Genomic DNA, 11,760 nt, shown 5'->3' with positions numbered 1-11,760 from the left:
ACATCAGAATGGAGTTCCAGTACCTATCATTTTGGGCAATTCAGTTGAGGTATGTCCTAATGCTTTAGCTATGGATGACGCAGAGAAGGAGTTAGCCTTGTATGCTTTTTCATCTTTTGCTTTGAGAGAAAGCTTTGATCCACATGGACATTTAGAGGAGACAGTCGGCAGAAAGTTTAGGCATGAGTACCAAATAGAAGATTTTATGATAAATCTCTTAGATGATCTTGAAGTGAAACGGAAAATGCATTCGAGATTGCCTTTGGATTTCATCAGGAAATGCAGGATTTATAGAGTGGCCGACCAAGCTCAGGACAGTGGCAGGAATATCCAGTCTTCCTATGATCGAGAAAGCAAAACAATAAGTTTAGATTGGAATGAGCCCGAGGTCATGGATCTAGATACTTTGATGGCACCAGTCTTGTCTTGTACTCGCAGATGGGTTGACAGACAACATCAGAAGTTGGGAGAACAAGGTATAGCTATGACGTTCACTTTGGAAGAGAAACCAGCCGAAGGTGGAGCTAGTGTGAGTGAAGGCAATCCTAATCCTAGAAATTCAGGTGAAGGAAACCTTCGATGTGCCAGTGAGGGCAATCTCCATCCAAGGGGTTCGAAGAGAAAAGAAAGGTCAGAAAAGAAAGAGTCTTCCAAGAGGAAACAAGAGGCTAACAGAGATCGATCATCCGGTACTTCTTCTAGACCTGAGAAGAGAACAATTCAAGTGGAAGAATCCATGGAGTCTATGGTACAGAATGTCAGGCAGGAAGAAGGACAGGCACAGCAGGGTTCACCAAATGGATCTCTCCAGGACTATGAGTTAGAAGAAGATAATGAAATGACATCTCCTCCCAGCGAAGAGGAAATAGTACATAAAGAGATTCAAGTTCAAGAGACAAGATCAAATATCCCAGATTGGTTGAAGGAAAGATTAACTAAGGTGATCGTAGTAGAGGACGAGGACAGTGCAATTGATTTAGAGAGCCTTGTTGGACATTCCCAGGAAGTGACAGAGAAGAGAAAGGCTACCAAGATGTCCAAGATGATTCGAGATGAGACTGGATCCAGAAAACTGCAGATAGCTACACTGGCAGCAGATAAATATGAAGGTGAGATCCTAGCAGAAGAATATGATATACAGACATTTGAGCTAGGACCATCTACAGCAGAGCAGACTTTAGATGATGCCACCGATTCATTTGAGGCATTGAAGGACAAGCTTAGAGAAGAAATGGAGAAGAATAGAAAGCTTGAGAGAGAGGTCGGTGCATGGAGGACATATTTCAGTCACATCAATGAACCTTTGGGACGTCAGGATCCAGCTAGATCACCAGTGCAAGCACTTCCACTTCAATCAATCAGTGAGGCAGAAAGATTCAGGAACATGGTTCAACGTACAAGTAATTGGATGGATAGATCTCATACAGTGGCCATAGAATTTGTAACAAGGATGATGAAGATTATTCATCAAGCTATCCAGGTTCTTGAGATAATCCACAATTTGATGATAACAGTAGCTGCATTCGCCCATACCAAGGATGTTATCATTCCTGTCTTGAAAGTTATTAGACACACATCAAGGAAAGTTTTAGCGCAAGAGAAGATCTTGGATGGGGAATCTCACAGTTTGTTTCAGTGGTCAACTTTACTCCATATGAAGAATGTTTTCTTCGAAGACATCAGTGTTAGATGTGGCCAAGTTGAGGAGGTGATCAATCCGATCCAGGACAGAGTATTTGAGGTACTTCGTACCATTCTTGGTAGAAGGATCGAGGTCGAGACAGATGTGGATATGCAGGAATTAGAGGATAGAATCAAGGTCATCTTTTGTAAGGACGCAAATGTTACAGATGAGCAATATGATCAGATGTTTGCCATCATGCTCCTGATTGAAAGAACAAAGGAACTTGAATCTACTTGGGACGCAGCTCTTCTAGATGCATTCGATCAGGTCATCCACTTGGAAGAGAGTATGAAGAATCTTCCCGAGATTCCAATTGCAGAAATCGAAGGAATCGTATCAAGATTCATTGCATATGCTAAGAAAGAGAATTGGAAAGGGAATAAGATTCTAGATGAAAGGTTGTTACAAATGACATGACATCTTATTTGTCATTGGTTTATGTCTCCTAGGTTTTTGTGCCAAATTTAATATTTGGCTATGCATTTAATATTGTTCAGTAAAAAGGAGGCCATTTGTAACAAACCCTAATTAGGGTTTGGGTGTCATGATCTTGACCGTTGATCTACTTTCGATCTAGACCTTTCATTGTAATTGGGGATGCTATTTATACCCCATTTTTCATTTCATTTGGTAATAGTGTAATAGTCAATAGTTGATGTAATAGAGAAGAGAGATAGCTAAGAGATTAGAAGTTAGAAGCAATTTTATTTTGTAGCAAGATTGAGTTTTGAAGAGAGGAATTTAAGCAATTGTTGTACATGATGACTTGGAAATCAATAAAATATTGAAGTTATAGTGTTTTGTTGCAACTTTCTTCGTTATCTTCATGGTTGTTTAATCTACTTGAATCATGCTCAATCAAAGTAGTGTGTTAATTTGAAGGACATTGTGTGAGACTTGATTTTTGGTAGGATTCGTAATCCAAACCACTAGCTTCTTGCTGATTGTAGGAACGCCTTGCGTGGTCAACTGGAGAATACCTTGAATCCCTTAATCTTCAATCATTATTGTATCTTAGATATGTACCTTCGTGGTAGTATCTTTGATCTTTGATGCATTGAATATCATTTTGTTACCTTAGAAGATCGCATCAATTTCAATAGAGTTGTTATCTTATGGCGAAATTGAAGTTGGTTGAATCTTGCCAAGTCTTGTCCATACTAAGTCATTCATAGGGTTAGATTAGATTAGACTTCTTAAAAAACCCTACTCTTTTGTTATTTTTTGAAAAGTTCCTTTAGTTTTAGTAAAATCTTTGAACTTTCGGAATGCGTAAGACCCCTTGAAGGAAATAGCAAATCACATCATACCGCTGGAAGCTTGTCCACACGTAGAGACCCTACTAACAGAACCTTGGAGTCTTCCTAACTGATCCTTTACGCGAATCTTCAGCAGTTAGAGACTATTTTCTCAAGAGAGGATAAGATGCCTATTGGTATTTTATTCTGTGTATGATGGTGTATAAAATACACGTCAACACATAGGTGGACACTACATAAAGATGACCATGAAAAAATATACATGTTATTAGTGAGTGAGCTAAACCAATTTTATGTAGTTTTATGAATAAAACAATATTTAAGTTGACTAGGTGGATTTTAGGGGATTAAGTTTTATGTAGCTAATCAAATAGAATAAACTACACACCTATAAAAAAAAACCTATGCATCTATGAAAAGGACAAACTTCAAGATTACAATAGTAAAACATATTTCTTGCTGATACCCTGAATAGTAAAATATATTTCCTAAGGGTTGGTCCCCATGCAGACATTGACTACTGATACCCTGAATAGTAAAATAGATTTCCTTAGGGCAGGTCCCTATGCGGCTGTTTAGCTTATTTTGGCTCACAGCCACTGCTCAATTTTTTTAGTACATCTTAAATTGTATTCTTAAATAAATTATTTAATTAAAACTCAGATACACGAATAAAATGTCAGAAAAAAATTGCGGAGTCATATGTCATTCTTTTGTCATTCTTTTCCCCCAATTAAAAATGCCATAAAAAAATTGTGGAACCACATGTCAAAGCTTATTTAGAATTTTTATGCAATAACAGCTCCCACTAAAATAGATTCCAATTGATTCTTTAACCTGATTAAAAAAAATTATTAAAACACTTAATCTGCTTAAATTTAAACACAAATTGCATATAAACAGCCACATGAGATAAGTATTATGATTTTCGAAAAAAAAAAAATTTAAAACTGGGAATGTTGTGAAAATGTGTAATTTTGTAACTATAATCTGTAAAGCCTACAAGCTAATCTAGAAAGAGAAAAGTGAATTGTCTATTGATGGAAAAACGAATTGAAGTTTTTGAATCTGATATCTGATATAGAGGGTATTGGTAGATTGGGAGCAAAGGGCAGAGCAAGGAGAGGAGAGGGTTGTGGTGCAGTTAACAATTTACAATCTAGACTGTAAATTGGCAGGATGTTCTCCAGCCACTTTACAAGTGGTTAGAGAACATCCTGATAGAAAATGTGAGATCCTAGGTTTAAATCATAACAGATTCATGGAAATCTAACTTTCTCCACCGTTCATATTGTTACGAGCTCAGATTTCTCCTGGATCAATCTTTGATTGAGGACACACCACATACTTTAGTAAGTCTGTTAGGTTCCCTATAAAACATTCAAAATTACAGTTAAAATTATGAAATAGGTCAATGCAAGAACTGTATAAATTAAAACACCTTACTTAAGGATAAAAGTTAAAATGTGAGACTTATTGTGAAAGTTCTGAAAAATCAAAACCATCACCATCATCTTCAAACCTCAACGCCATAGCCTTTCTTCAGTTATTGCTTCATCTGATCACACAACAATATAACTAAGATTCATAGTCTTTATAGCAGGCAACAAAAAATTTGTAAGAAAATAAATCTAACAGTTATTATAGATAATAGTTACAAATCCAGTACTTGCTTGGTGGTGGCCTTCTATAAGGAACTCTTTCTTCACCAAAGGCTCTCATGTCTTCATATCTAGTACTCTTTTAGATTATTGGTTGGATCTGTATCTCATGGGATCAATTTAGCCTATTCATCCCCTCATTCCACAAACAAGACAGTTTAAAAAATACAACAATTAAAATCAAACAATCAGGGTCCCTAAGACTTGAAGAAAAATAAAACCTCACATTTTTATTATTTTTTCAATTACCCATTTGTCAACGAGATCTTTTGCAAGCTTTCTATTAGATGGTATCTGCTCATCTGAATTTGACAGTAACATGGTAATCTGAATTTGAAAAGTTATTTGTTAAACAAGCTTTGGAAAGCATAACAACATACCTGGGCAATCGAGAAGAGACGAAGTTATACCTTTCCAATTCTACTTTTCTTAAGTAGTTCCTCCTAACAAACTGTTCAATGTTTACTGGTAAGTTGGTAACTGCAGTAATGAAATGCTTGAGAAGTCAGTCCTGATTTACAGAGCAGTGGCAAATAAAGAACAAGACGGATGATTTATGTAGGTCATTAAAATTTATGAAAGATGGGTTCTTGTAAATGACTATTCATGAAGAATATATCTAATTATATTTAGCTGTGGAAAATCTATCATATGCATAAATGCAAAATTCTTGTATATTATGAGATGAACTCAAACATTACAAGGAAAGAAGAAAGCGTTTGTCACACATATTGCAACTTAAATAGTCAATTAGGAATGAAAGGCATAATTTATGAATTAGCAAAGGGAAGCATCAGCTCACCCATGAGAGAATTTCTGAGACTGCAATTGTAATAAAACAGGTAAAGAAGTCAGATATAAAAGATATCGCCTCACATCTGTTAAGATCTTCAATATTGTAGTCTGAAGATTTATATTAGGCAAACATCCATCTGGCAGCAGCTCAACACAATTCTTTAAAACGAGAAGTATCCCTAAGTCTAAGAATTCTTGCTGCAACTGTTGCCTGGAACAGCCAATTGTTTTACAACAATACTGATAGGTTGGAAAGCTAAACACAGAGCACATTCCCTTTGGACAAGGCACATCATAACCATAGAACATCTCACTTGGACAGGGCCTCAGTTAGCAGAGGTAACATTTTAAGCTTATTAATTGCTGTCTGGATTGCCAGTTGAACTCGATATCTTCCTCGGCTGCAACTTCAAACTTAGCCAGAAATTGCTCAATAAGCATTGCAGTTTCCTGTGGTGAGCATACAAATCCTTTCTTTTTCATCTTCTTAGATTTAATAAGGTTGTCGATTTCATCATCTTCCTCTCCTTCCTCTACCTGCAAGTCATATCAGGCACATATAAGGTTTTTAAATCTTTGCAGAATAATTTAACATGAAACTTATGTAGATAACTGCTGGAAGTACAAAGCTTTACAATTTTGCAATGCGTTTTTTATTCTGTTTTCTACAAAAAAATGCAACATACTTGATTTCATTGCAGTATCTTGAATACTGCTATTGTGAAAAATGGTAATGCTGAGTTTTACCTGATACTGTATTACTACTGTGAGAATAGTGGCAGTGAGATCTACATGGATTGTGCAATTATTGTGCAAAAGAATTAGTCAACTGGTTTTGAAATCTGAGTAGGATAAGTGATAACCGTTACCTTCTTTGTAAATCATGTTAGCATTATAAGGTGTTCTCTTACCTGATGTTAAAGTTTTCTACCATGGTCTATGCCCTAACCTGATTGTTGATTGTAACTAGGTAGGATGTGGATTCCAATTGCCTTAAGGCAACATTGGAATCTGCCAAGGGCTGGGCCCTTCTCTCCCCTCTCACACGCCACACTAAAGGGAAACGTGTTCCCCCTAATAGGGCCGACCCTATAACTAAAAGACACATGCCACTCTAAGGGAAACGTGTTCCCTCTAATAGGGCCGACCCTATAAACCAAAAGTCATAAAATAAATAAAAGGGATCAGCTCCAAGCCGACCTCAAATAGGTCCTCTTGACTCATATAAATGAACAACCACTTGACCTCATTAACACAATTATATCTTTCCTCTCATCATGCGAATTAGCTCTCAAGTTGAAGCGAAAATAGTCAGGTGTCTGTTGTGCATGAATGCGAACTACATCTGCTGCCCTTAGGTGTGAATATCTACAGTGAAAGGTGCAAACTGCTGTCAAGAGTAAGGCGTCTAAAGTGCAGATCAGGTTACTGGTTAATGAAGACAAAAGTGCAGATCTGAGGTGCAGACCTGATACTATTTAGTCATCTACATCAGCTCTAAAGTGTGGCCATTTCAGACCTCCTAAAGAGATAAGTGTTGTAATCAGAATATTGTATAATTCATAATCAGATCTAAGAATCTCTTCTTGCTGGGTTTTTCCTCCCAGGAGGTTTTCCCAGGGTAATATTGTCTTGTCTCATTTTCATATGTTTGTTTGTTTGCTTTCTGTTATTCACAAAGTTGAAAACCCTAACAACAAACATCTATTTTCTGAGTTTATTGTTAATCTGAAAGTAAAACTAACATGGTATCAGAGCTCTAGGTTACATATATATATATTAACTTTCAGATTTCAGTAGTCTTTTATTTCCAATTTGTTGTTTCATTTTCAGTCAGGACAATGACAGGGCTGAAAGTTGAAGATAGGCTCGAAGGGGCACTTCACTTTGCTGCCTGGAAGGTTCACATCCTACTTGCTCTTGAGGAAGATGATCTCCTTCAGTTTGTACAAGACAAAGAGCTGACTGCGCCCACAGATCAAGAAGAACTAAAGCAGTTTAAAAGGAATGCCCTCAAAGCTAGAAAGCTCATCATTGACTCAGTCAGAGATCACCTTGTCACCTCTATCTCCAAATTCACTACAGCCAAAGAGATATTCAAACATCTAGAAGGTATTTATGAAATCAATAACCTCAGTAGAGCAATTGCATTAAAGTAACAATTACTTCACATTAAAATGGCAAAAGAAGATTCAATTATGTCTTACTACATGAAGATCTCTGAACTAAAGGATCAACTAGGCTCAATTGGTCATAACATAGAGGACAAGGACAAGGACATTGTCATGATCTCATTGAATGGTCTCTCATATTCATGGGATTGCTTCATTCAATCCATAAGTGGGAGATCTGAATTCCCAACCTTTGATCGTCTTCGGAACGATTGTCTTCATGAGGAATCTCGCCTTGCCACAAGAGGAAAACTCAAGAGTCCTCAAGAGTCCTCAAGTGGATGATCAACATATGCTTGCAACTCAATGCAAGAAAGGTGATAATTGGAAGAAGAAGAATCCTAAGAGGAATAGAGAATTCAGACCTCCCAGCTCTCAGAATTCTTGGAAGAAGCCAAGAGATCTCTCTTGTGTTCAATATTTTAGATGTGACAAATATGGTCACTATGCTAAAGAATGTCAGAATGAACCCTCGCAAAGGGAAGCCAACCTAAATGAGGTCTCAGAACAAAATGAAGACTTCTTATTCATTTCTGCCTTGTCAAGCAACATACCTGCAGATAGTAAGTAACACATGGCTGATTGACAGTGGTGCTTCCAGACACATCACAGGCTATCGTGAGCATCTTTCAGACTTAGTAGAAAAGGATACCAGTCTACATGTGGTAATTGGTGATGATGCTCGATATTCGGTAAGAGGTTCTGGCACTACCTCTTTAAATTTAAATTCTGGTATTTCACTTCACCTTAGTGATATCTTATTTGTTCCTGGATTTAAAAAAAATTAATTTCTATTTCCGCTCTAGAAGATAAAAGTTATCAAGTAGCATTTTTTGAGGGTAAAGTACTTGCTTGGCCTAAGAAATCTAGTTTTAAATCTGCTCGTGTTATTGGAAATAGATATGATAGTTTGTATAAGCTCTCCACTAACCCTATTCAAGCCCTCATTAATGAGGCCCCTGAATCCTGTGAGCTATGGCATCGAAGGCTTGGACACTTACACTTTCAAGCTCTTTCTTCCCTCGGAAGGATAGTTAAAGGTATGCCTAAACTCAATCAATTTCATGATGATACTTGTAAAGGTTGTGCTATGGGTAAAAATGTTAAAAGTTCTTTTCATAGAAGTGAAAGTAGAGCTAAAGAAAAATTAGAACTTGTTCATTCTGATTTATGTGGACCTATGTCCGTAGCTTCTCCTAGTGGATGTCTCTACTATGTAATCTTCATAGATGATTTCTCTAGGAAAACTTGGATTTATTTCTTAAAAACTAAAAAATCTGATGAAGTCTTAAATAGATTTAAAGAATTTAAGGCATCGGCTGAAAACATTTCTGGTAAAAGAATTAAATATTTAAGGTCTGACAATGGAGGTGAGTATACCTCTGGCAGTTTTTATGACTTTTGTGTTGAGTCAGGAATTAAGAGAGAGTTATGTGTTCCCTACAACCCTCAGCAACATGGAGTTGCTGAAAGAAAGAATAGGACTACTGTTGAGACTGCAAAGGCTATGATCCATGATCAAGACTTGCAAACTTTTCTTTGGGCTGAGGCTTCTAGAACAGCAGTCTATATTCAGAATAGATGTCCCCACCGTGTTCTAAAGAATATGACTCCTGAAGAAGCTTTCTCAAGATCCAAACCTGACATCACCCACTTGAAAATTTTTGGAAGTCCTATATATGTTCATGTGCCTAAAGAAAAGCGAACTAAGTTGGAACCTTCCGGAAAGAAGGGGATGCTAGTTGGATATAGTGAATCTTCCAAAGCCTTCAGGATTTACATTCCAGGTCAAAGGTATGTTGACGTAAGTAGGGATGTTACGTTTGAAGAAGATATTGCTTTTAAGAAATCAAAAGGTTCACTTGTTGTTGATGAGGTTAATAATAATCAAGATATGAATATTGATACTAACCTTGAGATTCAGAGGGAGTCTGTTGAGCCTCCACCTCAAGAAGAGCACGATGACTTACCTGAGCCCATGAATCCCACTGATATACCTAGTGACATTGTTGTTAGTAAAAAGAGGCCACTTTGGGTGAGAAACACCATTCAAGAAGCTGAAAGATTTGCAGCTCCTAGTGGCACCTTCAAAGAAAGCAAGAGACCTCAAGTATTCTCCAACTATGTTGCATTGATGAGCAATCTCATTGAGTCTGAGCCATGCAATGTTGAAGAAGCCTTGAACCATCATGCCTGGAAGCTTGCTATGGATGAAGAATATCAGTCAATCATCAAGAATGATGTTTGGGACATAGTGCCTAGACCCAAAGGTAAATCTATTGTTTCCTCTAAATGGTTATTTAAAATTAAACATAATGCTGATGGTAGTATTGAAAAAATATAAAGCTAGATTTGTAGCTCGTGGTTTTTCTCAGAAGGAAGGCAGAGATTATGAAGAAACATTTACTCCTGTTGCTAGATATACTTCTATTAGAACTATAATAGCTATTGTTGCAACTAGAGGTTGGAAGCTACATCAAATGGATGTTAAGACTGCCTTCCTTAATGGTGTCATTGAAGAAGAAGTCTATATTGAACAACCTGAGGGTTATGAGATTCATGAAAGAGATACTCATGTGTGCAGATTGAAGAAAGCTCTATATGGCCTCAAACAGGCCCCTAGTGCTTGGTATGAAAGAATTGATAAATACATATTAAGTTTAGGATTTTGTAAAAATGATGTTGATTCTAACATTTACTTCAAAACATCCAATGATGAAATGCTAATTCTGGTTCTATATGTGGATGATTTATTTCTTACTTGTAAAGATGAGCTTATCATTAAATGTAAGAAAGAATTAGCTTCAAAATTTGAAATGAAAGATTTAGGTCTAATGCATCATTTTCTAGGACTAGAAGTATGGCAAAGATTTAACGAAATTTTCTTAAGTCAAGGAAAGTATTCTATTGATATCTTGAAAAGATTTAGAATGATAGACTGTAAACCCATGTCTACTCCTATGGAATGTAACTTAAAGAAGTTGAGTGTTTATGCAATTAACTCTGATTTTGCAGATCCATCTGAGTATAGACAATTGATTGGATCCCTAATGAATCTAGTTAACACTAGACCAAATATATGCTATGTAGTGAATGCTCTCAGCCAGTTCATGAGCATGCCTAAACATGTTCATCTTGTTGCAGCAAAGCACATCCTAAGATACTTGCGAGGCACAATTGGTTATGGGATGAAGTATCCACTTAACACTTCAATAACCTTGGAAGGTTACTCAGATGCAGATTGGGCAGGAAGTGTCAAGGACAGGAAAAGCACTTCTAGCATTTGTTTCAGCTTAGGATCCGCAGTGATCTCTTGGGCTTGCAGAAAACAATCCTCAATAGCACTAAGTATAGCTAAAGCTGAGTACATTACAGCAAGTGTTGCTTCTAGAGAAACGGTGTGGCTTCGTAAGCTCCTTGCTGGGTTGTTTGGACAACCTTGGGAATCTACAGTAATTCATTGTGATAATCAGAGTTGTATAAAGATGTTTGTCAATCCGGTGTTTCATGACAAGTCAAAACATGTGGAGGCTCATTATCACTTCATTCGAGATATGGTGCAAAGAGGCGCCATTCAGCTGAAGTATGTCAGTACTGATGATCAAATAGCAGATATTCTTACCAAGCCCCTGTCGAGAGTGAAGTTTGTGTACTTCAGAGACAGACTTGGTGTTGTGGAAAATGAAACATTGGTTGAAAAGGAGTCTCAACCTCAGTGCTACATTGTGTTGTATCAACCACCCTTTGCGGGCAATGCAAGGTGGTATTCTTCTCAGGGAGGGGCAAATGTAACCATCCTCTGCGGGTAATGTAAGATGGTAGAAAAGATCCTCTCCACCCTCTGCGGGCAATGTAAGGTGGATCCATTCTATGCTTGTGTGCAAGATGAAAGACTATATTATGTAATTCCAATCTATGCTTGTGTGCAAGATGGAAGACTACAACATTTTGATTATGTAATCCATTCTTTGCTTGTGTGCAAGATGGAAGATTATGATATTCTGATTATGTAATTATTTCCTCCCTAGTTAAGAGGGAGTGTTGATCGTAACTAGGTAGGATGCGGATTCCAATTGCCTTAAGGCAACATTGGAATCCACCAAGGGTTGGGCCCTTCTCTCCCCTCTCACACGCCACACTAAAGGGAAACGTGTTCCCCCTAATAGGGCCGACCCTATAACTAAAAGACA

At 37.3% G+C, this 11,760-nt stretch overlaps 1 long non-coding RNA gene across 7 annotated transcripts in view; it reads right to left on the bottom strand.

Annotated features, from left to right (window-relative positions):
• Nucleotides 1–3,875: 3,875 nt before the first annotated feature.
• LOC131856115 (uncharacterized) overlaps nt 3,876–11,760 on the bottom strand; it is a 57,262-nt gene continuing 49,377 nt past the window's right edge. For 2 of the 7 annotated variants that reach the window (XR_009358259.1, XR_009358245.1), the window contains exons 4-7: nt 5,407–5,936; nt 4,985–5,084; nt 4,613–4,704; nt 3,876–4,501 (exon numbers count right to left, since the gene is read on the bottom strand). This is a non-coding gene — a long non-coding RNA (uncharacterized LOC131856115). Of the gene's footprint in view, nt 4,502–4,612; nt 4,932–4,984; nt 5,085–5,406; nt 5,937–11,760 lie in introns of all 7 variants that reach the window. The other 5 variants (XR_009358261.1, XR_009358250.1, XR_009358258.1 and 2 more) reach the window with 5 other exon arrangements.

Source organism: Cryptomeria japonica, chromosome 1, assembly GCF_030272615.1.
Source record: "Cryptomeria japonica chromosome 1, Sugi_1.0, whole genome shotgun sequence".
In the NCBI taxonomy this organism is placed as follows: domain Eukaryota; kingdom Viridiplantae; phylum Streptophyta; class Pinopsida; order Cupressales; family Cupressaceae; genus Cryptomeria; species Cryptomeria japonica.
The sequence above is the reverse complement of the archived record's forward strand: the minus strand, read 5'-3'. Positions and strand labels throughout refer to the sequence as shown.